The 26,506-nt window shown below is 43.7% G+C and overlaps 1 long non-coding RNA gene across 2 annotated transcripts in view; it reads right to left on the reverse strand.

Moving 5' to 3' along the window:
* Positions 1 to 200: 200 nt before the first annotated feature.
* The window catches only part of LOC133500009 (uncharacterized), a 45,610-nt gene continuing 19,304 nt past the window's right edge, over positions 201 to 26,506 (reverse strand). Inside the window, exons 3-6 of one of the 2 annotated variants that reach the window (XR_009794820.1) lie at positions 24,933 to 25,099; positions 23,630 to 23,772; positions 23,234 to 23,349; positions 201 to 699 (exon numbers count right to left, since the gene is read on the reverse strand). This is a non-coding gene — a long non-coding RNA (uncharacterized LOC133500009). The remainder of the gene's footprint in view (positions 700 to 23,233; positions 23,350 to 23,629; positions 23,773 to 24,932; positions 25,100 to 26,506) is intronic. The other variant, XR_009794819.1, reaches the window with a different exon arrangement.

A 26,506-nucleotide genomic window follows, 5' to 3' on the forward strand; every position in this document is an offset into this window, starting at 1 on the left:
CATAAAACTAATGATTTAAACACCGAATATTTGAACATTTTCACCCAAACCGTGTACTGTAATTACGTCGAATGAAAGTCCACGTTCTTAACGCTATCATATAATGCTAAAAAACATGGAAATTAACGTGTTAATTATAATTCATGAATTTGTGGTTAGCTCCCCTGGCAAGCACAATGAAGTCATTGTCTTTCTGCGCCCGACTGAAAATGCCTTGGCTTGTGCACTGAGCTGAGAGACAACCGGCAGTCTGAAATAATTTGATGGCTCTTCATTGAACGAAACGCAAGAGGTGATTTGAAGGTGGAGCCAACGAGTGAGAGTGGGCGCTGCAATTTCCTCTCCCTTGCACACTCCAATTTGGAGGTGTTTGTGTACACCATATATATCCAGCACTTGCGTCACACCCCACGCTGACAAGAACAAGATTTCTCCGACTGACTCAACGGCAGCAGCGGTAGCGGTGGTAATGTCCATATTTGGTCCAATGACGGGAATTTTAACTGATCTCCGAAAAGGGGGAGCAACCCGCGTAAAGCGCAGTGAAGGTATAACTTCCGGGGGGCGTTTCGGGGATGAGATCAAATGAAGGTCGAAGCAGACAGCTGTGTTGTCATGGACAAGAGGCTCCTTATGACGAGGCATGTGGGTGACTCTGTCTCCATGGCGACCCCGGAATCCTCCAATCCGACACGAGAACTGTTGGGTGGGTGAAAGAGAGAAGAGAAAATGTTTGAAGAGGGAACAACCTCAGAGTCTCACTTTTCTTTTTTGTGTCAAGGCAAACGTGTCGATTCCTCCTGTGCGCCATGCCACGCACACACACCCCCCACAAACACATACACGAAGCCTTAAAGTCAAAACCCAAAATGCGGATCGCAATATCACAGAGGAATTCAAATATCGCAGTCTAGATTTCCCCATCTATGGGCGGCAGGAATGATTTTCTCAACTGCTGAGGACAAGGAGGAGCCCATGATCTATTTTTTGGAGGTGAAGCTAATAAGCAATTTTCATATCATTATTTACAGAATATGAATACGATGAATTTGAAATGCACATTTTTTTTCTATAAATCTATATCATTTATGGAACTAAATAAAAACAAAAGCATATTAAAACAGGCGGCACGGTGGACCAGCTGGTAAAGTGTCGGCTTCACAGTTCTGAAGACCCGGGTTTGATCCTGGCCTTGCCTGTGTAGAGTTTGCATGTTCTCCCCGTGCCTGCGTGGGTTTTCTCCGGGTAATCCGGTTTCCTCCCACGTCCCAAAAACACGCAATAATTGGACACTCAAAATTGCCCATAGGTGTGATTATGAGTGCGGCTGTTTGTCTCCATGTGCCCTGCGATTGGCTGGCAACTAGTTTCAGGGTGTTCCCCGCCTCCTGCCCGTTGACAGCTGAGATAGGCCTCCAGCACTCCCTGCGACCCTCGTGAGGATAAGTGGCAAAGAAAATGGGTGGAGGGATGGACATATTAAAACAAAATATCATCATTGTGTATTCCATGCATTTTTTTTTTACTCCCCAAAAATAACTCATCAAAGTCAGTAGTGCACATTATACATAGGTATAATCATAATAATAATTAAAAACAAAACCAAAACTCGGGGTTGTCAAAAAGGTGTAACCTTTCACTCACATTTCCACATTTATAGATTCCACGATGTGGATGCTTGCCGACCAAATGAACTCGAAACCACGTCGAGCCATCATTTAACAGCTCTGGAGCCATCCAAACGTGATACCTCCCTTTAAATCAGCGTACTTAATACTGCTTTTTGTCTTAAACACGCGTATTTAGAAATATGGAAAGAGCTGCTGCGACGCACGTTATGAGTTTATAAAGTACAGCGAAAAGCAGGACTGTTTTTCCAAAAAAGGACGCGGCCAACTAATGAAGTAGACCTGGAATCAACATACATTAGTTGGGATGTTATAAGTACAACGAGGGCTAATGCAAGTCAAATGCAGATTAATGGAAGGAAAGCACTCATGTCCCCCCCCCCCCCCCCCTCCTTCCGTAATGCAATCAGGTAGAAACTTAACAGAGACTCGGCGTACGCCTCGAGCCTGCTCTTTAAATTGTCGCTCCTCCATTGCGAGTTACAGCGAAAACAAATATGTGGTTGGGGAATGGAAAGACAATACATTAAATTGACTACGCGGGCAATTTTCTGCTCTCAACGGCCACATTTGATTGTTTTAAAAACAGACAAATTTGTGGAAAATTTATACAAAAAAAGTCTTTGTAAAAGTGATTTTAATGAAGTAAAATTGCAGTGGCGGCACGGTGGAGCAGCTGGTAAAGCGTTGGCCTCCCAGTTCTGAGGAACCGGGTTCAATCCCAGCCCCGTCTGTGTGGTGTTTGCATGTTTTCCCCGTACCTGCGTGGGTTTTCTCCGGGTGGGCACTCCGGTTTTCTCCCACATCCCAAAAACATGCAACATTAATTGGACGCTCTAAATTGCCCCTAGGTGTGATTGTAAGTGCGACTCTTTGTCTCCGTGTGTCCTGCGATTGGCTGGCGACCAGTTCAGGGTGTACCCCGCCTCCTGCCCGTGGACAGCTAGGATAGGCTGCAGCACTCCCGCGACCCTTGTGAGGATAAGCGGCTAAGAAAATGGATGGATAGATAAAATTGCAGTTCCTTTCTAAATATCATTTAGAATGAATAAATTCTAATTATAATTTACTTGAACTGCAATAAAAAAAACCAAGTGGAGCGTAAATGCACCCTGGGTCATTTTCGCCAACGTGATATATTTCGAACCCAGAAACTCAGAACTCTGAGGCTGACGAGCGAAACACAGGCTCAACGCGCCGCCTGCACATCCGAATGTGCAGAAAAAACCTGGCAGAAAAACAGGAGACTTTTGAGTCTGGTGTGAGGATTTATGCAGAGATAAGAACCAAACGTGGGACCTTTTTCTTACTTCCTACGAAAATGTATCCCCGTCTGACTCAGCAGCATGAAGATAACATTCTTGGTGCTTCATTAGAACACTCCCCCCACCCAAAAAAGAATATCAGATCCAGATTTTTCCCCCCATCTTTTTTGTAGCACCATGAAGAAAACGACTAGTCATGGCATTCTTTATGAAGAAAATTGAAAATACTAAAATGTTCTCACTTTTAAGGACGCACCCACTGCAAAGTTCTCCTGTCTCTCGTGATGGGTCACATGTTTAGAGTGTGTGACCTCCCTCCCTCTTTTGTTGTATTCCGTTTTGCATAGGGTTTTTTTTTTTTTTTTTTCCGATTTTTGTCAGTTGAACGTAGGTGGGTGGACTGGGGAAGCGCATGAAATCTCTGGCGGAGTCGCACTGAGTGCTAAATTATGTAACAAGTTTGCTTTCAAAATTGCCGGCCTACATACCGCATCTCTGTTGTCCGAAATTCCCCTCAACGCGTCGCTGTAAAAGTTGAAAAGAAGCCTTGTAACTCTACACAGTGTCCCAATAAGTAGGCATTCATTTTTTTCTTCATCCATCCATCCATCTTCTACCGCTAAAATGTCATCAGATCTAACCATTATCAAATATCTATCATAAAATTCAGTCTAATGAGGGCAGGGGTATATAAGCCACACCCACAAACTTTTACACATATTGTCAATGGCACCGGTTTATAAACCCAACATCCATTTCATTTTGCCGCTTATCCTCACGAGGGTTGTGGGGAGTGCTGGAGCCTTTCCCAGCTGTTAACGGGCAGGAGGCGGAACTGCTCGCCAGCCAATCTTTGGAGACAAAGAGTTGCACTCACAATCACACCTAGGGGCAATTTAGAGTGTCCAATTGATGTTGCATGTTTTTGGGATTTGGGAGGAAACCGGAGTGCCCACCCGGAGAAAAGCCACGCAGGCATGGGGAGAACATGCAAACTCTACACAGGCGGGTCTGGGATCGAACCCGGGACCTCAGAACTGTGAGGCCAACGCTTTACCAGCTGCTCCACCGTCTCGCCCTAATGAGTCAATATCACTTTTCCAACTTCTCTATTTCACTCCCAAAAGTTGTGATTTTTCCATTATGATTCATAATTATCACATTGAGTGGATATGTTGCTAGAAATGCCAAACTCGCACACTTTTTTTTACGGGAAACTCCACAAATATGCCGCAGCGTTTGAAACTGAGGGGGGGAAAAATTGGGAACTTTTCAAGAGCTTGTATAACAACGGGGATTTTCGTGAACAAACCCATCGTAACAAAAGTGTTCTTGTTTTTCAACACAATGCTACAAATTATGCGCAACAACTTTAAAAGATATTTCCAAATTCCCAAAAATGCATGAAGACGAAATTGCCGTACGTGCACAATCAAACTGAAAGCACGGCTAATGCAGAATATCTGCAGCCACAGCGTGTGACAATGACAGTCGCTTACCTTCAAGGGATGCGACACAGATTATTATATCTGTACAAGACTAAATATAGAGCCTGCGTAACATCCTGAAAACAAAGACGGAGCTGTAAACTTCCTCTTTCTACGTGCTCTCTTTATAAATATGCACAAGCAGCAGCTGCAAAAGGCTACCGGTTATGCACTGTACGGTTATGGCAATGTTCGCGACGCAATAAATGTCATCACTTTTGTCTTTACGATTCTTTGCAAATTATCATTCTGCAACATTTCAATTGAAATGTTCCAGGAAGTTTACGTGATATTTTCTCAGTGTGTTTGCCTTCACGCCATCAACTCACTGTCCCTTTTTTTGGTGTCTTTTGTTCGTCAGAAAACGGCTTACACGTTGTAGCTCCCCAATGAAAAGCATTCATCCATCCATCAACTTCTTTTTTTTTTTTTTTTTTTAATATACTGCTTGACCTTGTTAGAGTTCTGGACAAGAAAACCGGCGGTCCACTCCAGATTGGTTGCCACTGAAGAGGTGTTTCTAGTATGAATGGCCCGTAGATCTGTATAAGGCTCGTGCACCGACGTAAAAAAAAAATCACGTGACTTTTGTTTACGCCGCCATATTGCCGGTCTAGCAAAGCATTGTTCAATGCTAAGTCGGTTGGAGACGACGCGAAAATATGTCTGATGGCACGACGCCCAGAATCTTGTCCGATACCGTTAGACATTTAGAAGGTGAAAATAAACGAAGGTACGTGGAAAAATTAGATAAACTCGGCATAGAGGACCCGTATTTAATGCCGTCAATGTTTTGGCCGATAAGAAATTGGACTGTTAACCCGCTTTCGCTTGTCTTGGACAACTGGATCTACACATGGATCTGGTGAGTAAGTCGTCAAGATTTACATGGAAAAGTTTGAAAGCGTAGAAAAGTCTGGACACATACAAATACGTCGTTGCGGGATCTGTTCTCAATCAAGAATACATCTCACATATTGACGGGTTGACGGCTAGTGAACGCGGAAGCGTGTTCAGATACACGTTAACCTTTGCCGGAATCCATCGATCTTTTAAACTAGTATTCAATACAAATACCAATATTTAAATAAACGACCCCTGGTTTTACACAAACTCGCATTCATTAACTATGATTAGAAGGGGAAAAAAAAGTAGGACGGAGTTGTCTCCACGGAACGTACACGGAAGCGATGGCGGCCACACTTAACCTTCGTAAACCGCTGCGACAGTTTTTTTTTTAAAATACGCATTGTTCCCAAATTAGCAAACTTGGCATTATAAATACTTCTTTGTACTTTGAGATTGAGAAGAATAATTCCTACCTGAAATGAAGTGATCGATACACAGGCGTGTGTGTATTTTGGCTAGGCACCATCCATCATGTTGAATTGCCGAAATCCATCGATCTTTTCTGGTCTGTTCAGTTGGTATTTCATAGAATATCTAATATTTGAATGTCTGTCTCATCTGTTGTGACAACCAACAGCACAACAGGTCTCGGGTATTGCAAATATTGTGCTCGGGTTCAACGTCTCCCGCAATGTCGAGCAGCTCTGTTTGACCGGCAATATGGCGCCGTGAAAATGGTGACGTCACGTGCACGAGCTCTATATAAACATTCTTCTTCGTCATGAGCGATCATCAGTTTCCTCAGAAGCTTGCTGCTGAGATACAGAGCGAGACCCGAAGAGTCACAGAAAGGCAGAAAACCTTCCATCCTTCAGAATTTCCTTGTAAATTTGCGCTCCATTGCATTCCTGAATAGAGAACGGCTAAATGTGCAAAGAGTAATTAAACATTGAACAGGTGGATATGTGCATTGAAAAGTTGAAACGAGGTCCAATTAAGTTTCCATGTTAATGTACATCCTGAAATTTCTGCCAAAAGCTAAATAAGCCGAGCTTTTTCTCATTATACATCCATATAATAAGATGAGATATGAAATGAAGACTATTATAGTCCTCAAATTCCCCTCAACTCAGAGGAGTTATTGTACACTCAGTCAACTTTCGTACGTATGCGGGCACAGTAATGATTTAAGCAGAGCGTACGTATGCTGAAAAAGACCATGAGAGGCCTCCCACCATGTGGGACGTGCCCCCCCTCCGCCTCTCTGGCCTCTGATTCACAAACCCCGCGCTCCCTAACCTGGGTGGAGGCTGATTTTCACAGCATTGTTCCAGCGCGGCCCTCCGTCCTCCGCCATTTTGTTTCCTGCGCTCCACAGGAAGTCCCCCCCCCCCTTTTCCCCCTCCAGGGATGTGAGTTTTTATAAGCGCACACACATCCTCTTTGTGCTTCCTTTAAACTCGAGTTCAGGATGACCCTCTCTGATGTGACGATGACCCCCCCCCTTGAGACAAAACCGAGAGCACGTCTGCTCTTCCTTTGCAGGTCGAGACCGTGACGTACGCTGATGAGCGCACACGTGCCGAGGCATTCCCGTACGGGTGCTGCAAAATAAATAAAGAAACAAACAAATAAAGGTACTTTGTTTTTTTGTTTTGTTTTTACCTTTCCAAACAGGAGAGGGAAAAGTTGGGTTATTGGAACGCTCTAAATTGTCCATAGGTGCGAATGGTTGTCTACACTGTATGCAGCGTATGCTCTGTAGTAGACTGGCAACCAGTGCGACCTTCACGCAGACAAGCAGGATAGAAAATGGAAGGATGGCAGATAAAACCACTGTAGACTTGGAAAGAAAAATCCAGCGATATAGCGAACTGCACACAAACCCAACATTGGGACAAATTTGCACATTTTCCCTCCCTCACAATCCAAATAAGGCCCGATTATTGCTTGTCCTTGAAAGACTATCCATCCATCCATCCATTATCTACCACTTTTCTGGGTCAGGTTCAGGGGGAAGTAGCTTCAGGAGGGATACCCAGACTTCCCTCTCCCCAGCCACTTCTTTCAGCTCTTCCGGAGAGATCCCAAGGCGTTCCCAGGCCAGCGGAGAGACAATCTCTCCAGCGTGTCCTGGGTCGTCCTCGGGGTCGGCCGGAAGGCATCCGAATCAGATGCCCCAGCCACCTCCTCTGGCTCCTCTCAATGCGGAGGAGCAGCGGCTCGACGCTGAGCCCCTCCCGGATGACCGAGCTTCTCACCCGTTCTCTAAGGGAGAGCCCGGACACCCTGCGGAGGAAACTCATTTCGGCCGCTTGTATCCGGGATCTTGTTCTTTCGGTCACGACCCACAGCTCTTGCTCATAGGTGAGGGTAGGAACGTAGATCGACTGGTAAATTGAGAGAGTCGCCCTTCGACTTAGATCCCTCTTCACCACAAAAGACCGATACAAAGTCCGCATCACTGCGGACGCTGCACCTGTCCGAAAGACTATCCCAGGGAATTATTTCATGGTGTGGAGTGGGATTTTCTTCCCCCTCCCCAATCTGTTTGGTAAATGGCATCAACGTAATAAGAAAAGACATAACATTCAAAGGCGGCTGGAGAACATACGCCTCACAATTCTGTGGACCCGGGTTCAATCTTGGCCCTCCCTGTGCGGAGTTTGCATATTCTCCCCGTGCCTGCGTGGGTTTCCTCCGGGCACTCCGGTTTCCTCCCACATCCCGAAAACATGCAACATTAATTGGACACTCTAAATTGCCACTAGGTGTGATTGAGTGCGACTGTCTCCACGTGGCCTGCGATTGGCTGGCAACCAGTTCAGGGTGTACCTCGCCTCCTGCCCGTTGAAAGCTGGGGTAGGCTCCATCACTCCCCGCGACCCTTGTGAGGACAAGCGGCTAAGAAAAATGGATGGATGGATGGATAACATTAAAACGCTTCTATTTTTACTGTCTAAAGATTGCAAGAATGAAGTCAGAACATGAAGCGAAAAAAGGCATTATACACCACAACTATTCACAGAAATGTTCTTTTACTTGACAGCACAAGTGTCAAACTCAAGGCCTAGGAGACAGATCGGGCCCGCCGCATGATTTTATGTGGCCCGCAGAGGCAAATCATGTGTATCAACTTCCATGATTTTTTCTTTTTTGTTCAAATCTGTACCAAAATTTCAAATTGTCCTATCAAAAATGATAAGGTTGAGATATTACAAGCATTTTTGTGTTACCAAACAGCAATAGTTGGGGAAAAAAAACATTACCCTTGATTTCTGATATCAAAACGATTTCACGTGTAAATATGATGAGGCGGTTAAAGAGTTTTATTTCACACCCATAACGGCCCTTTGAGGGAAACCGCAAGTACAACGTGCCCCGCTACAAAAAGGAGTTTGACACCCCTGCTCTACAGTTTTGTGACACCAACTATGTGGACGAACGAGAAAAGAGTCCGACATCCATGACATTTTTCACTTAAAGTAAGGTTAAGTGGTTTTTTTTTTTTCCTCAAGGGCACACTAATTATGCTCTCTCAGCCTGAACAAACAAGATATGAAAAAACCAGCACTGCATTGCCACTTGAACACAAATGAAAATCACCACCAGAATTTCAGGTTGGAACTGCAGGCAGGCAGATGAAGAGAACTTTCCAGCATCGCCTTGCACTGTCGTGAATGAGTAGGAGTCGCCCTTTTCGCATCCAGAAGAAACCCGCCCGTAAGGAATCGCGTGTTGTTCCAACACATTCCCGCAATAAAAGACACCCACAGAAGAATCTTTGGGAATCCGAGCGCAAAGACGCGGTTTACATTCCTCGTCATTAATTGGACTTCCCCTGCAAATGTGTTGCTTCAGGCCTCTGGAGAAGCGGGGCTTCCTCTCCATATGCTTCCTCCGAGGAAGGATGCCATCACGCCTCGTCCTCCTCCATGGAGGTTCCACCCTTTCCTCACTTTAATAATCTCGAGGCTCAGCGCTGCAGGTCCGGGGTTTGGGTGTGCAGTGGAAGGTCTCGCATCTTTCCAAGAGGTTAAGGGTTGTGCGCGTATACGATGATGAATGCGCATGCTACGTGTCTTTGTACATGGAAATCATTCAGCGAAATACTTTTTAAACTTCCCAACATTGCTTTCGGACATACGTCGTTCTTCTTGTGGGTTTAAATGGATGAAACTCCTGTAAAAGCACGTTTTTAAATCAGTCAGTCAGTGTGTGTGTTTAATTTTTGACTGTGGTCTAAATTTAAAGAAAAACCACAAATTTGTTATCACAAAAAGTAAATTAGGTCACAGAATAGTACGAAAGCAATTTCTTAAAAATTATGTGAATTTTGAGAGATTCTGTCGTCAAGCTGAACATCAAATGTTAAATTTAGGAATGCAGCGCCCTGGCAGTTTTATTAGCATACTCATCGACATATGAGAAAAACTTTGCCAATTTAAAGGGGAAGTCCGGTCATTGAATTAAAATTTGTATCAGATGGGTGACGTCATATGTACTGTACCTTGAAAATTTGAGGTGAATCTGATATCATTTAATGGTGTTTTGTGTCATGAGCGGGACCTGGCCAAGAGGGGCGTGGCCACGCCATTGCCGTTTCTCATTGGGAATGTAATTCGACAGGCATTTAAGTTGGAATTTTTGTCACTGGCATTTGCCAGTTCATTGCCCTGAGTTCGTGAGTTGTATTCACTGACAGTAGGAATCTCCACCACAGAGAATAGTGTAGTGTTGAGCTATCCTCGTCAAAGCGTTTCTGTGCCACCACAGTTTTGTCCTTAGTTTATGTTTCATTAGTCAAATTCAAGTCGTAGTTCATGTTTCCCAGTTTGTCTCCGAGTCATCAGACCTCGCTTTTTGGATCCTGCCCTTGCTTAGCGATTTGTGCCTCTGCTTTCTCAGACTGCTTACACCGTGCATGACCCTGTTTCTTGAATAAAGCACGCCTAACATCATGTTCATGTCTCGGAGTCCTACATTTGGGTCCAGCCCCGTACCGGAGGTTCGTGACAGTTTTGAGAAGATTTTTTGTTTTTGTTTTTTTAAATCGGTAATTATGGATTTTCAAGGGCGCTGCCATTTTGCCGAGTCACATGACCTACGTGTGCGGATGTGACGTATTACCTGCGCCAACAAAGGCTTGCCTACGTTGTGACACAATCATGGCCAGCGTTGATTTCTTGGATTTATCCTCATCTCATGAAGAAATAGCAGTATCGGTTGGTCGGGAAGACGGGAGGAATACTTCCATACAGATTTGAACATGTGGTTGTAAATAACTTGGAATTTTCGGATGGTTCTTCGGACGGGAATAACGTGGAGTTTGACTATTTCGAGCCGATGCGCAGGACACACCATTCATCCATCGTATCGATTTTGGAGTGTGTTTAGGCCAGCCAGCGGATCAATGGTGCACATGCGACCGATGCGTAGCCACGGACAATCCTGTGATGAATCTTTGTTGTCAGAAACTTGAGGAACTGGAAGGAAAGATATTTCCCGAGGCCCTGGATTGCATTTCCCTCCATAGCGGGTTTCATGGCATTGTCTTCTGGAAGCCTGCACTGAGGACAGCCCTCGCGGCGATGAAGGATGTGAAAAAGGCAACTCTGGTCGGTGAAACGCAGACTTTATATTGTGGGAAAGGTTGTTTAGACTTTCAAGCTCAGTGGTTAGACCATTGGTTTGATAAACGAGGGGTCGTGAGTTTGTATCTCACTGGGGTTGCGTCGGGAAGGGCATCTGGCAAAAAAAACTGTGCCAAACAAATACGGTATCAATGTTCATCTGAGATGACACGCCGAGGCGACCCCAAACGGGACAAGCCGAAAGAAACTTTACTGACAGACAATAGCATCAGTGGTGAAAAGTTGACATTGATGCAGGAAAGGGTGATACATGTGTCATGGCTATTGTAGTAGAAAACAAAAACCCCCCCAAAAACCTCATGAAATCGGGTACAATCCGATCAAATCCGTTCATATGAAAAGAGTGTTTGCAGGTGTTCGGTGTCGGGCGACGGCGAACCGTGATATGGTAAACCGCCCACTTCAAACAAGTAAAAAAAGGTCGGGTACAGACAATAAATCGGAAACGGGCACCAAGTGCCGCATTGTGAAATCCCGCCAACGCTACGCTCGCGGCTCAGGTTTATGGCGCAGAAGGGAGCACTCGCCACCCTGAGAGGCCCAATCTGTATCGGCGCATTCGCTTGTGAGTCACGTTGAAGACGAGGACAGCGAGCTGACTGGGCTGTGGTGGGGGGGGGAGAGGAAGAGGCGGTGCAGTGCGAAGCAGTGTCGGTCGGCTCATGAAGGAGAAGCACGCGGTGAATCATCGCGTCGGGATCCCATGAACGCTCCGGGCGAGCACACACACACAGGACCAAAGGAAGAAATAAATAAATAAATTAAAAAAAAAAAAAAAAAAATCAACACTCCCCCTCACCAGCTCTGAAAACGACCCTCCCACATCGGTGAGAGTTCGGGAGCCTCCTGCTCCAGGCCAAGTTGACTTTTACAGGCGCAGACACGGGAGAGGGTTTGGCTGTGAAAAGCCAGAAAGGAAGTCAGGGTCACACTTTGCGATGTGTATTTAGGACTGCAGTGTGTTGCTTATTGCTACGGTTCGACTGGCTTATGACCGTCCCGTTGTCATACTTTCATTAAGTGTAATTGTACATTATTAGTTCATAAGTAAGTATAGAAAAACAAAAGCTGTACAAGTCTTCAGACAACAAAGCGCATATGAACAAGCAGGGACTCACACTCGTGAACAATTTTTGCACCTTCAATTTCATGAACCCGAGATGTATGTTTTTGAGAATGTGGGAGGAAGATGGAGTAGACACTTGATTTGAAGCTCGTCATTTTTTTTTTAAATTTGGTTTTAATAGTCACGAAAGGGGTCAGGTAAGTCTCAGTTAGCAACACCGACTCAGATCTATTTTCAATTCTTTTCAGGCTATGAAAAGCTGGTGCCGCGTTTCTTAAAATTGATGTGAAACGCTTGCGCTTGATTCACCGTGCCACCGAAATTGTGATTTTATGGTTGCATTGACATAACGAGATTTATTTTCAGCCGACCAGCCCTCGAGTTACTCTAAATGGACACAAAATGTTTGTTTATTTGTGCTATTATAGTTTAATAGATATTATACGATTTTGTTTTCAGCTGACGCCGTGCCTCCTTCAATTCTAGTTTAAATGCTAATTAGCTCATTTGTTTGTTTTGAAATTGTATTTTCCCATCAAAAAAACAACCTTCATTTTGACTGTAAAATGCATTGCTTTTGCTTTATTATCAAAAAAAAAATGAAAACACCCTCAAGGTGCGATTCCAACTGCAGTCCCTTGCGTCATTCACGAGGCCACGCCCCTTAAAGGCACAATAGAAAATAATGGCTGTTCCGTTCAGTTTGGCGCAAGCGTCACACATTTGTTAGGAAATGGCTCGCTTTAAACATTACATTTTGGTTTGTTAGCATAATTAGCTCTTAACTTGATCAGAACTCATCAAGTAATAGGAACCAGCGACAAATAAACGGAGAAATACACCGTGAGAAGAGAAGAAGAAGAAGAGAACGCCATTGTAAGACTCAAGAACGAGGGTCACCTGATACAAGTCGATTGAGGTGTGTGTCCAACGTGCGTGGCATCTGGATTACATCAACGGCCATGGCCTGATGGGGTGACATTCCAAAAACAATGGAATGCAAAGCAACCTGTTCGAATGGGAAGCCTTTATTTATTTATTTTTTTTGGGGGGCTGAACGCACATCGGCCGATTGTTCAAGTAATAACTAGGTCGGGACGCAGGGTGGAACGGCTCACAAACAGTTTTGCGGTCACGGTTTTCGGTTCGGTTGTTCGGGAAATCAATGACGTCTTTGCATAATTGGAGTAAAAGGAAAGAACGAGGTGAGATTCTGGCTGCGAGAGAGCACACATGACTCGTTCTGACATGCTCTTCATTTATATGGCAAAGGAAGTTATCTCCACCAAATGCAAAAAAAAAAAACCAAATACGGGCGCGTCTTTCAAATGTTTAGGTGTTGCATTTAGAGGTAATAAAATAGGCAGTCACAGTCGTAAAACTATGGTTATTCCTGGAGTCAGTATGACGTAAACGCTAGCTACAGTACCTAGAGTATACGAAGAGAAATTATGGAGGTTGCATCTGTACCTACCCTATTGAAGCAATCATGTTTGGGAAGCTTATTACAGTTGAACTTCTGAATGCACTTGTTTATTACATTTCGTAATTGTTGGAAAATTCAAACTTCTCGGAAAAGTAAGGATTTCCCCTCCCCGTAAAACTACAGCCCGTTTTGGGGTCCCCAAAATGCCAAGTTATTCTGATAAGATTATGATTTTATACTGACTATGTGGTTCAGAAAAAAAAAGTCGCACTGTGAGACAAGTGTTACTTGGCACTTTATGGGTACCTCAAAATGAACTCTGACTTAAGATACAACTTTATTCTTTTATCATTCAAATATCCTCCTACTTTTGGGCCTAATTGTTATCAATATAGCCTAATTTCCAGCCTATAAACCACAACTTTTTTCACACGCTTTCAACCTTGCAATTTATGCCGTGATGCGGATGTGTATTTTTTTCGAACAGCTGCAAGGTGGCACTTGAGCGGAAACGGTAAGAGTGAGACTGGTGGAATATATGTGCCAAGGAAGTGACTTTTACCGGTATTTTTTTTTTTTAAACGCCCTGTTAGTACTGCGCTAGTGTTAGCGCTATGCTAGCGTGTTGCTGTTGTGTTACTGCCGAGTATTTTTTTTAATTTTTTTTTTTAACCGACCCTAATAGTGCCATGCTAGCATTAGAGCTGCGCTCGCGTGTGGCTGCTGTGTTACTGCCGCATCTCAGTGATTTAGGTAGGTTTCTTTTAACCGGCCCTGTTAGTGCTGTGCTACCGTGTTGCTACTGTGTAGCTGCCACGGCTGTTTTTTTTTTTTTTTTAACCAGCCCTGTTCATGCTACCATGTTGTGGCTATGTTAAGCTAAGGTATTAAAACTTTGAAAACTCAATGTGTATCCTCTTTCTTTGTAAATATTTCGTTTTTCAATGTGGGTTTCAATGTGGGCACTTACGGCTTCTACACAGGTGTGGCTTATGCATGCACCAAATGGTATTTCCCTTACAAATGTCCTGGGTGAGGCTTATAATCAGGTGCGCTCTGTAGGCCGGAAATTACGGTAAATGGACGATTCCAAGCAATTCTATAAAAAGCTCAAAACGTCTTAGTGTGCAGTCAAACAACTTGAGTCAATGCTCATAAACCTCAGCTCTTATGATTAATTTGTGAGACAGCGTTACTACTTCTCAACAAAGCGCCATTTTCTAATTTGTTTCTGTCTCGCTATGTTTGTTTACAAGCTCCGTGTCATCCAGTGTGTCAGCATATAATGGCGTCCTTGCAGCACAGCCAGGGGCAAAACAATGGATGAGGTCACCTTCAGGGGTTTCCTCAGGGATGTTTGGAACATGAAAAGATGGAGGTGGAGGCGTTGGTGGGGTTGGAGAAAAGAGGAGAGGGGAGGAAGGGCAGGACTTTTCAGTCCTTGGTTCCCACTCGGTTACAAAAACAATGATGGGAAAAAAAAAGTGGACAAACAACATGACAGCCACTTGTAACGCGTGGCACTCATTGCAGTAACCACAGAGATAAAGATCACCCCCCCCGCAGGGTCTCTCAAATTGTACCAAGAGAGTACAAATTGGTTTGTGCGGACCAGGCCTCACCTTGGCCAAGTAACCTCATTGACAACATTGTTCATCAAAATGCGTCATCATCATCCAAATACTCATTAATATGCACTGATCCCTTTTAAATACATAAATATGTGGCTCAAAAATGCAGGACTGACTCGTCAATATGTGGCGGGTTTGTGCAGACTTCTCTTTTCAGTACTTTCACTCGTCAAAAAGCACCCAGCGAGTTCAACTTAATAGCCGTCATTGTTCCTGACATAATCCTTTAAGAGCGCCGCTTCCGATGACTCATCGGGGGTTGGGTGGCGAGCGAGCGGCGAAGGTGCTATGTTCGTGGCATCGGGCACCCGAGCGCGGATAATGCTACTCCGTCACAATCCGCCATTGTTCAGTTGAGTACAGTTTGTCAAGTTTCATCGTGCCTGGTGTGAACTGATTTGCTTTCATTTTGGCTCATAGTGCACATGAGGAAAATATGTTTGAAACGCCTTACTCCACATGACTGTGCAAGATTGTCAAAATGTTCTTATTTGACATGGCAATCATACGTCCATTTTCTATAGCGCTTGACCCAATTATGGTGTCGTTTTCACAAGTATTCACACTCAGATTCACATCTATGGGCAATTTAGTCTTCAAATAGCCCAAGAAACCTGAAAAAAAAAAAACCATCCACGAACATGGGAGATCATAGATACACAACACAAACACCAATCCAATGGAGATTCAAACCGGGATCTCCTGCTTACGAGGCAGATATGCGTCCATTTTTACAGTACTGTAAGCCGCAACTTTTTTCACACACTTTCAACACCTGCGGTTTATGCGGTGATGCGGCACATTTGTGCATTTTTTCTAGCGGTAAAAGTGAGACTGATGGAATATATGTGCCGAGGAAGTGACTTTTACCGGTCCGGCCCTGTTAGTGCTGCGCTACCGCGTTACTGCCATGTCTCAGTGATTTTTATTGGTATGTTTTTTTGGGGTTTTTTTTTACCGGCCATGTTAGCGCAGTGCTAGTGTTAGCGTGGCGCTAGTGTGAGCTACACCCTGGACTGGTTTCCAGCCAATCACAGGGCACATATAGATAACCTTTGAGACTCACATTCACAACTAATAATTTAAATAATTTAGAGTCTTGAGCATGAAGAGGACCCGAAAACCAGGAGAAGCCCCACACGAGCACAAAAATTGACCAAGCTGCTTAGTCAAAACATGAAGGAACTTTTACACGGTTTAGCCCTCAGCGTATTTGAATTGTTTCCCCAATTCGGCTGCAAAATAACATTTTTATTTTATACAGAAAATCACAGCAAATTTGTGTACTGCCAAGCTTGCCTGCTGCCTCCTTATCAGTGTTTACTCTTGGGGCTGTGGGGAGGATGGCCAGGGGTGGGGGGTGGTGGGGGGGAGAGAAGAGCAGCCTCTGTCTCCCCCTCCCTTCATCTTGTTTACAGAGCTACACGTGTGCCCATTAAAAGACTGACAACACACGGGGGCCCTTGTTGTCCCGAGGCCTGAGCTTTAGTAGGCAAAAGGGCACCTTCCGTTAATGATTGTCGACCATGCTGCGGTTAGAGCCGGCAAAGAACCTCTTTGACCGGGGTGGATGTGTCGGCCTTCAGCTCACGACGCTGGAGGAAAGGGGAGGGAAAAAAATACATTCCAAAAAATTTCAAAAGGCTGCGTGGCCTTTGGAAAAGGGCAGCGCGATCTCGTGGAAGCTACCCACTCTCAGTCGGAGAACATTGGGCGGTCACGTGACCGCCTGTAATTGCACGTCTGGTCACTCGGACGCGAGGGCAGAACAGTCGCTGTAATATTAAGTTTAGGAGGTCATCGTTTCCACAGTGGAAAAGAGCCTGGGTAAAGCGGGCGTTTTTTTTTCCCTTTCGCAATTCTGGATAAAAGGCACTGCCACGGAATAAGGGGGCAAAGTGAACCCTTTGATTTTCCAACCTCTCAAGTTGTCTTTCTGCTTTTCTGTGGTGTTTTTCTGTATGAACAGCGCCAACACGCAATGGGAAGACAAATTTAACTTGGCAATTTTCTACCTTCAGATGTTGTGTTTAGATGCCCCTTCTACTATGCCCAGTAAAACAAGAACTGTTCTGCATTTTTTTAAATGTCACTACTCTGTATAAACAACTCTGAACAGGGGACCAATTCTGTACATTCACAAGTCGAAGCAAGACGCTCTTTTTATACAGCTTCTAAAATAGTAAAGAAGTCATTTTTACACTTGTTTCCGTGTGACTGCTCTATGCAGAGGCACCAACACAGAACGATGACAAGAAGAGGAAGTCAACCTTGATATTCCGCCTTTAACGCTGCCTGGAAAGCAATGATTTTTTCTTGAAATGTACTTCTCTGCATTTTTGCATGTGGCTTTTCTACTAAACCAGCGTAAAGATGAAAAAGAGGGATACATTTGACCAGTATTTTCCACCTTCAGAGGTAAAGCTGGCGCTTACCCACCTTTCTACCACATTGCTGTTCTGTATAAACACAGTCAACAAGAAATGGGGAGACAAAGATGACAATTTTTTGCTTTCACAACTCGTATCAGATGCTCCTTTTGCACTGCCTGTAAAATGGCAAACAAGTACCATAATTCCCGGCCTACAGAGCGCGCCTGGTTATAAGCCTCAGTACACAGCAAGAGCTTACCACTATTGCCGCGCTAGCGTTAAACTCTTTCTGTGTACCGAAGCTTATAACATTAGCGCCGTGCTAACGCTAGCGCCTCGCTAACACTAGTGCCGCATCATTGCATAAACTGCAGGGTTGAAAGCGTGTGAAAAAAGTCACGGCTTGTAGGCTGGAAATTACGGTATTTTTTCCAGCTTTTCGTCATGTGGCTGTTGTTTTCAAATTGCACTGAAACAGAATAGGGTCACAAAGTCAAGCCTTCAATTTTCTTCCATAGAAGGTATTTTTCCTCATTTTTCCATGTGGATGTTCTGTTTGAACAGCACCAACACCCACAAGTTTCCATCCTCCGAGGTCCTATCAGAAGCCCCCAATAGAAGCGTTACTGCCTGCAAAGCTGGCAATTGTCCACCTTTTCCCGTGTCAGTGTGGCACATAGATGGTACCAACACTGAATGGGGGTGTCAAGTCAACCATGCAATTTTCATTTTTTTTCCCACATGTGGCTGGTCTGTATAATGGGCACCAACACAGACGGAATAGGGAGACAAAGTCAACCCCGCAATTGTCCGCCTTCCACACTGCCTGTAAAAGCAAACCTTTCTTCACCGATGAGGCGTCCCTGGTCCGGATAAAAACCCCCAACACCAAATGGAAGGGACTAAGTCAATCCTGAGTTTTTCAACCCGCAGAACCATTATCTGAAGTGTCATTTAAAATTAATTTTCACCCTTTGTTCCACGTGGCTTTTGTGTTAAAACAGCACTGACAAGGAACAAGCGGCTGACGTCAACCCAAGAGTTTTACGCCTTCAGAGGTCGTGCCGGAAATCCCTTTAAGTCATTATTTTTCACTTTGTTTCCAACACGTGGCAGTTACATATAAATAGCACTGACACTGAAGAAGGGAGGCAAAGTCAACCCTGTGATTTTTCACCTTTTACACCACCTGTAAAAACCAGCATTTTTCAAGATCAGTTTTGTCCAAACACTAACAAGACGGAACGGGACGACCAATCCTAACCCAGCAAGTTTCCCCACTCAAATGGTATCACAAGCCACTCTTACACAGCATTAAAAGGTGGCATTTTTCAACCTTTTTTTTAATGTAGCTGTTCTGTTTAAACTGCAGGAACGTGAAAAGGAAGGATGACAATAACCACAATTTTCCATTTTTAGAGTTAGTTTCAGTAACTCTTTTTACAACTGTCTGTTGAAGACATCTTTGATGAACAACACGGACAGGGAATGGGGGGGACGAAGTAGACTATTTTCTGCCTGAGATATCACAAGGATTTTTTTCTTTTTCCAATTATGGTCTTCTAATAAGAACATTAGTCATGACACGAAATAGTCAAAGTCAACCCAGATAGATATCAATAGAAATTTAACACGGTCTCTGTATAAAATGTTGGGTAAGCAATGATATAGTTGCGGAACCGAAATGAAAATACACATTATGCTTCAAGTAAAGGAAACTACGGAGCCCCTAAAGGGACATTGAAAAAAAAAAAACTGGTTTCTCATTGTAATGAGTAACTTTCTCATTGTAATTGTAACGAGTAACTTATTCATTACAAAGTTCATGAGTTATAATGGTACCTTCCTGAATAAGGGTCTTTATACATGCACATATGCAATGGACTACTAAAAAGCTTCTCATCACAATGAGAAGCTTACTCGTTACATTGAGAAACTTACTCATTAGAATGAGAAAGGTGTTTTTTTTCAATGTCCCGTTTGGGGCTCCGTAGGAAACTTGTCTTTTGAATCTACAAATTAAAACTTAAACCGGATACAATTTTGGACCCACATTGACATCTCAAGTACTGTCCCAAACACAAAATGGAATACAATCCAACTCAAAATGTGCATGTATTACCCATGAATGTATTGCATCCTTTACTTGACAGAAAACACACACGCAGCTCAAGCTGAATATAATAATCTGCCATTTGACAGGATTTCCTGTATTCATGTTTGAGCATGTTGCATTGTTACCATTCTCCACCTCTGTGTGAAGTATGTGTGTGAGGGGGCCGGAGGGGGAAAAAAAAACAAAACAAAAACACAAACCAGGATTCTGTGAAAGTGTGAGTGTCACGCATCTGCGAACCTGCAGATTGTTTATGCAAGTGAGTGTTTGAGCACGCGAGTGTGTGCGTGTTCACCAAGTGGCAACTTACGGCTGTACGGGCTACGCAGTGTGCGGAGTGTTGCGTGGTGACACACAGTGGAAGGAAATGGGCAATAACAGAGGCTTGCCTTGAACCACCAAACGGTCAACTACTTTTAAAAAGGTTGACACAGAAGAACGTGTCTACCGTTTCTGTTTGTAACTTATGAAAAAGGCTCAGTCACCATGGATTCTTCTATCTGGCCATGACTAGAGTTTCTGTAAATGCTGCCTGGCAGTACCGTGATTGACCTGTAACCATTGGTAACCAAAACCAAGCAAATTGACGTAATTCCCGGCCTACAGAGCGCACCTGGTTATAAGCCTCACCCAGTACATTTGTAGGAAATACCATTTGGTACATATTTACGCCGCAGCTGTGTAAAAGGCGCTAATGCTAGCAGCGCGCTAACAGGGCTCGTTAAAAAAAATACCGTTAAAAATCACTGAGACACGGCAGTAACACACTAGCCCAGCGCTAACAGGGATGGGCTGGTAAAAGTCACGTCCTCGGCACATATATTCCACCGGTCTCACTCTTACCTTTTCCGTTCGAGTGCCCCCTTGCGGGCGTTAGAAAAAATGCACAAATGAGCCGCATCACCGCATAAATCGCACGGTGTAAAGAGTGTGAAAAAAGTCACGGCTTATAGGCCGGAAATTATGGTAGTTTCTGTAGCATCAAGCTACGACCTAGACAAGTGTAACAAATATATTATCCTCTATACATATTACAAAGTGCAAATACTCCCCAGCCGTGATGCAACTTACCAAAACATACATCGTCGAAAAGAGGAGGGGTAAAGAGGGTTGCGGTACTTATTACGGGAAGGTGTGTCCCCTCTAAGTATACGTGGGGGTGCAAGGACGGTACTTAATTGCAATGTGATTTTTACCGGTATGTTTTTTTTTTTTTTATAACCGGCCCCGTAAGCGCAGCGCTAGTTTTAAACTCTGCATACTGTCTTTCTTTGTAAATATCTCTTGTTTTTACACTGATTTCAATGTGGGCACTTGCAACTTTTACACAGCTGCGGCGTATGTATGTATGAAATGGTATTTCCTTTACAAATGTACTCGGTGAGGCTTTTAACCTGGTGCGCTCTGAAGGCCTGGAATTACGGTACAAAGTGTTTGTTTCGCCTTGTTCACGGCAGCTATGTTAAACAAATGGAGATTGCCTCCGAGACGAATCCTGTGTCACGACGTGGTCTTTAAAACTACACAACGCTGAAGTCCACCGGTCACACACAGACTTCACAGATCATTCACTTTTACATTACGACCGGCTCGCTCTTAAAAGGAACATTGCTAATATGCTTCAATTGGCCAGAATTTGCCTTTTACCTCAGAAGACTGTTGGAGTCCGCAATGAACGTCGAGGGAATGAGCAAATGCGACAAAGCGTGATACTGGAATGCGCCGTTTACAGAAAAGCTGCACCCGGCCATTTATAAATGTTACATTCAAACGGGTCGGACAGAGGAATCGCGCTCATTGTTTGCTCCATTCACAGGACGCACCTGATGACACTTAACACAATAATGGTTGCATTTCACCCACATGAAATAGTTTATACAAAAAAAAAAAAAGACTTCAATGACTTAAACTGTAAGTCAACTTCAAGGTTTCTCTTTTTTGTTTCCACCCCTAAGTTTGTTTTTATGCCACAGCTAGTCACAGCCAATGATTGCAATTACTAACGGGCATATATGCCATCACAAATCAAATCATAGAACTGTAATGAAACATGAAGGCTTGGAAAGAGTGATAAGGAAGTAAAATGTCAGGGTTGCCTGAGAATGAGTCACCACAACCCCAACTGAAAAAAAAAAAAAAAAAAGATGTCACACCGTGTGAACTCGCTGCATGGCGATGTCTGGAGGAAGCAAAGGAGAGAAACTAGTCACTTTGGGATTCCGAGAATGCGACTTAACAACTTCGCACTCCAGTGATCAGCATGTCAGTGTCATGTTGAAAATGAATGGCATGTTAATGTTCACTTAAACGGGACCGACATGAACGGATGCACATGAAGTCATACTTTGGCCAACTTCTACTTTTGACTGTGTGGCACATGTCAGAATTTTTGGGAAGATTCATCCTCTAAGGTCAGTTTTTGCTTAGCAGAATGAAAGTATCATAAATAGACTCACAAAAAACATCAAGAACTCTTGCCTGAAATGAAACAGGAAGCGAGTTGGCCATGTTGGTTTGAAGTTGTCATTTTAAGCGTCCATCCAGTCATTAAAAAAAAAAAAAAAATGAACATACAAATTTGCTTTGTTGGAGACTGTTTCCAGATAGCAAAATATCAAAGCAACACCAAGCACCAATGGACCTTTCTGATGGCAATCTTAAGCTCCGCCCCCTTAGCCATGTCCCACAAACTTCCAAAACGGCAATTGAACAGAACATGTTTGAAGTCGATTCTCATCGCATATTCCAGATAATAATGGAGTATGTTTTTTGCCAAATGCGTCAGACTTGTCCCAAGAGAGTTCTACAGAGAAGTCTCAACTATTTCACGCAAGGATATGTACACAGAATTAAGATTTTGGGCGGAACAGGATGCGATGTCAGTTACAGCGAAACGTTGGCGATCGATGCAAAAAATGTTTGGCGCCTCACAAACTTCATATTGAAATCCAACAGGATAAAATCATGCAATCGTACCGTGCATGTAAAGCAGTGTGAGTACTTTATACTTACCTTGCAATGTATAAAGCACTGATAATAATTCAATCGAGCTCCGACAAGATACTTCTCCCTCACTTACCTTCAAACATACAGCCTTGTGTTTACTGGTATTGTCCGTATTTAGTTGTATGTGTGCTCTTCCGCGAGCCTTAATCCATCGTAGACACTTCGTCAACGGTGTTTTAGGCTTTGGAAAATGAATCAAGCGGGCAGGATATCTTTCATCAGAATTGCACGTTCCCCAAGCGCATCTGAGGACCATTTTCCTTGTAACATTAAATTTTCCAAGCGCACGCTACTGACAACCAGCATTGCTTGTGGGACAATATGGCGAGAGGGGCGTGTCAAGCCTGGGGTTAAGACAATGAGGCTATCTGATTGGCTATTATTGTACGAGTGATTGACAGGTCGGAAAGGTCCATTGGACAATTGTTTATAAAACTAATGCATAATTTAGAGCTCGAGTGCATGAAAGGTTCCTTATCCGAAGCAGAAGGCTGTCATATCAAGTTGTTTTTGAGAACATGATGTACGAAAGGGTCATAAAAGGTTTATTATATTTATTTTTACTTACCCTACATCAGAACTAATGACAAAATCTTATATATCAAGTCTTTCTACGGGTTGTTCTGAGTTCAGTCTGAGCAATGTGTATTTTTGCAATGGGAAGATGAAATTTTGAAGGTGCGTTTTTTTTTTTTTTTTTTTTGCTTGTTGAAAGAGAACCACTTGAACTCACTACTAGATAGCAAACAGGGCGACGTGCCAGGATTTCAGCATAGCCTCGATGACCCGTGAGGTGAGCCGGTTTGTTGAATTGACGCATCTGGGTAGGGGAGAGCCATGTGAAGTGAGCTGTAAAGAAAAGATGCGGTGGGGTTGAAACAAGGGCAACAAGGTCAATAGAATATATGGAAAAAAAATGATAAAAAATAGCATTAAGACACGAGAGGAAACCTGTGAGAGCTGGCTGCAATAAGTGATCGGAAGAAGGATCTAGGTTTTATTTTTTGGTATTTTCAGGTCTTAATAATTGTAAATGAAATGCTGAGATGGGGAAAAAACGAGCCCAGATGGTCAGTTTTACATATAGAAAAAAAAGTATTGAGATACTGGTACTGTTATGGAACCATACCAGAGCACGCTGCAGTGTGATGGGATGATAATGTCGCGCTGAAGCAGCACGTGATTTGTTGTTCTCGTCGCCTCAGGTCCAATAACCACAAGCAATCATATACTTGTCACCAACATGCAGGAACAATGTATGACAGAAACAGTCTACATGAACAGAAAGATTAAGATAATGGGAGTGTAGCAGAGCGGGATGCCACATGTGATCAGATAATACCGACTTCAGGAAGCAGCTGATTTGTTTTTCTTTTGACCAAACAATTGTATGTTTGTGATCATGATGGCCCAACAATGATTAGTACAGCATAGGTGGTATACCAGGTTGGAACAGCGTGGGGAAAGTTCTGGTGTGTTACGTGACAGAAGAGTAACTGGTAGGCTGAAGGGAAAAGTTTATAAAACAGCGGTGAGGCCGGCCACGACGTACGGATTAGAGACGGTGGCACTGAAGAGACAACAGGAAGCAGAACTGGAGGTGGCAGAAATGAAGATGTTGAGGTTCTCGCTCGGAGTGAGCCGGTTGGATAGGATTAGAAATGAGCTCATTAGAGGGACAGGCAAAGTTGGATGTTTTGGAGACAAGGTTAGAGAGAGCAGACTTCAATGGTTTGAGAGCGAAAGAGTGAGTATATTGGTAGAAGGGTGCTGAGGATGGAGCTGCCAGGCAAAAGAGCGAGAGGAAGACCAAAAAGAAGGTTGATGGATGTTGTGAGGGAAGACATGAGGACACTTGGTGTTCGAGAGGAAGATGCACGAGATGGGCTTAGATGAAAAAAGATGACACGCTCTGGCGACCCCTAACGGGACAAGCCGAAAGGAAAAGGAGAAGAAGAAGGTGGGATACCAGATGACCGGTTAGTCAGAAGAGCCTTTATACCGCACAAGTACAGGGAAATTGCAAAATCCACACAGGGGGTGCGAGGAGATCTAGACAAATAATCTAATTTGATTACTTTTCAAATGTATTCAGTGGTCACTTCTTCAAGGTAACTGTAGAAACACTACATTTACATTACTTTCCACGGTAAAAAAAAAATGGTTCCCGAAGAGCCACGGACTCCCAAATTTAGTGGGTCAACACGCCGCAGCCCTCCTAAATTGGATTCCAGTTTTAATGACATTTAAATTAAATTAAATCCACTCTAATCGTGTTTCTTGTATGCATTCAAAGTTTGGGGGTCAGCAGGTCAATTTCTAACTGGCATAAATGCATTAGTGATAGATGCCATTTTTTTGGGCGGGGCTTTCGCCTGCATAATTGAGCACGAGAGTCACAAAAGCATTTGTGTGTGTGTTCTCACACGTACGTGTTCTTGTCAGACGGCTCAGTGAAACCATTCTCGGTGACGACAGCTTTGAAAGTGTCATCTTCTTTTCTCAACCGGCTATTAGAAAATGATGTAAAAACGCACTCCGCAGGAGTATCTAATTCCATCGTGCCAGTGTAGCCCAAGTAGCCTCTGCTTGCTGGAGACTGCAAATAAGCAACAAATTCACATTTATTTTCCAATATATTCAGCAACAGAAAATAAGCACACTGAATGTATCCAGTGGGAGGAAAAGAGCTGAGTGGTTTTCCATTTCACACAACTTTGCGATTTATTGTAAATTATGCAGTGCATTAGGCTAGTCATTTTTAAGGAGATTGTCAACAAAATAATTGCAGTGCTATTACGCCTTTGCACCAATTTTTCAGGCCCAGTCACATCAGGTGCGGTATTGTGCCCGGCGCTGGGTCGTGATGTCTCGCGTCTGAAGGGCTTATCAAGGCAGAAGTTGAGACGGGATCCATTACGGCTCAGGTGCAATCTATCAGACAGAGCTGGCTGCACACGGCCAAGAAATGTTTGTGGTGGAGGGTGCAAGACATTTGTATGTACGTGTTTTTGTGTGCACGATGGATAATTACACACTGATTTAAAAAAAAAAAAACAAAAAAAAAAGGCGTCAAGTCGTGGTGGGGCGTCTCACTCCAGCAGCTTCCAACCAAAGACAGGCTGACAGCCTTCCTGCTTGGACCAGCAGGGACTGCTTGGAATACTAATGCGCAAAGGAGGGAGGGAGGACATCGGGGGATGGTGGAGGAGGACGGGAGGGAGGAGCGGTAGGGGAGGAAGTGATAGGAAAAACACAGGGAGAGGCACTTAAAAGTAGGCCTTACAAAGACATCTTAATAGCAAAGTGGGAACGTGTATAAATCATGGACGATGCAAACCATGGAGTGGATACAAAACGGCGTCCAGTCTAAAGTATTTGGACATACGGGTCCTCCATTTACAGGATAACTGTAACTTTTGAAGTACAGTGTATTGCTTGTTAGCAGCCAATTGCATTTGTATTCCAACCAACCTTCGATTTTCTGTACCCCATATTTTCACGAGGGTGAGCCGGACCCTATCCTCAGTGACTTCAGACGCAAGGCGGGGTACAACCTGAATTGGTCAACAACTAATCACAGAACACATATAGACAAACAATCGTTCGCACTCATTTTCATATACAGAGAATTTTGAGTCCTTAGTTACCAAAGAAATGATTTTGGAATGTAGGACTTCGAGTACCCAGAGACAACATCCAAGCACAATTAAAAAAAGAAGTCCGGTGTCGGATTCTTAGTCAGATTTGTTGATCTTCATCTATTTTAATTTGCAATAATGTCTCGACCAGACTTAATTTGGTTTATTAGTTCTCCTTTTGAACTAAACAGTATGTGCTTCCCGTAAACACGAAAGTACATGCTAGCCAGTAGAACAAAGCTACAGTATTTTGCTGTGACTATGTATTTTGCCCAGGCTTAAGTGATATAAAGAACCTTTAAGTTTACAGACCAACGTTCTGACTGAATGTGGACTTGCGACTGCGCAACCAGGAATATTTGTGT

This window comes from Syngnathoides biaculeatus, chromosome 4 (genome assembly GCF_019802595.1).
Source record: "Syngnathoides biaculeatus isolate LvHL_M chromosome 4, ASM1980259v1, whole genome shotgun sequence".
NCBI lineage: Eukaryota > Metazoa > Chordata > Actinopteri > Syngnathiformes > Syngnathidae > Syngnathoides > Syngnathoides biaculeatus.